This window comes from Austrofundulus limnaeus, unplaced genomic scaffold, assembly GCF_001266775.1.
Source record: "Austrofundulus limnaeus strain Quisiro unplaced genomic scaffold, Austrofundulus_limnaeus-1.0 Scaffold138, whole genome shotgun sequence".
Classification (NCBI taxonomy): Eukaryota; Metazoa; Chordata; class Actinopteri; order Cyprinodontiformes; family Rivulidae; genus Austrofundulus; species Austrofundulus limnaeus.
Window position 1 is genome coordinate 1,256,224 of NW_013952540.1, and position 832 is coordinate 1,257,055.

Below are 832 nucleotides of genomic sequence, written 5' to 3' on the forward strand. Positions count from 1 at the left end.
GGGTAGTGGCGCAGGGAGTAGAGATATCGGGTAAGTTTGATACCAATGGCCATTCAAAAATGTATTAATTACTTTAAATGTTTTTTTTTTCTAGAGTAACAAAGTGGAGAGGCTTTTTAATATGTTTTATGCAGTGCGACTACATTACCCATAATGCAACACTGAGATAATTAGGACGGGATATATTTGGTTAAAATGGTAAAACTAAATTTGAATCTAGTTACCTCGGATAAGTTCTAATCACCCATTAAAGTTATATATTTTAATTTAAATAGAGAAATATTAGTTCCTATTTTTGCTTAAAAAGRGGGAATCGTGGCCTTTCTGTCGGTTTTGCTTTACAGCGCAAAGGGAACGAAGTTGCGGAAACATAATTTCATGTTTGTTACGTTGTATTTTTCTGGAATAGATTGGAGGTACCGAGTTGCTTGTCTGTCAACTAAATAAATCCTGTTTAAAACTCCTCCGGGTTTCCCGCTGGGTGCTGTAGCTCGTCTTCACCACGAGGTGTCGCCAAATGTTCAATCATCTCGAGCACGCGCTCCATCCTCCCTTAATGAAGTCATTTCAATGAGTTCTTTACAAGTTAAGTCCTTTATAAAGCAGCTTATTATTAAACACCATACTGTACTTTTTTTTCTGAATCAGTCTGACTGAAGCTGTTTTAGCATCTCGTTCGGTTCGGATGTGAAGTTGGGTCTACAGGTGCGCTGTCTACCTGTAATCAGCTCTTTGTTCGGGGGGGGGGTGGAGAGGCAGAGGTTTGTGGGCGTGTTTATCGGAGGGGTGAAGCCGTAAAAGACCCTTCAGACTAGACAACAAAACGATACCG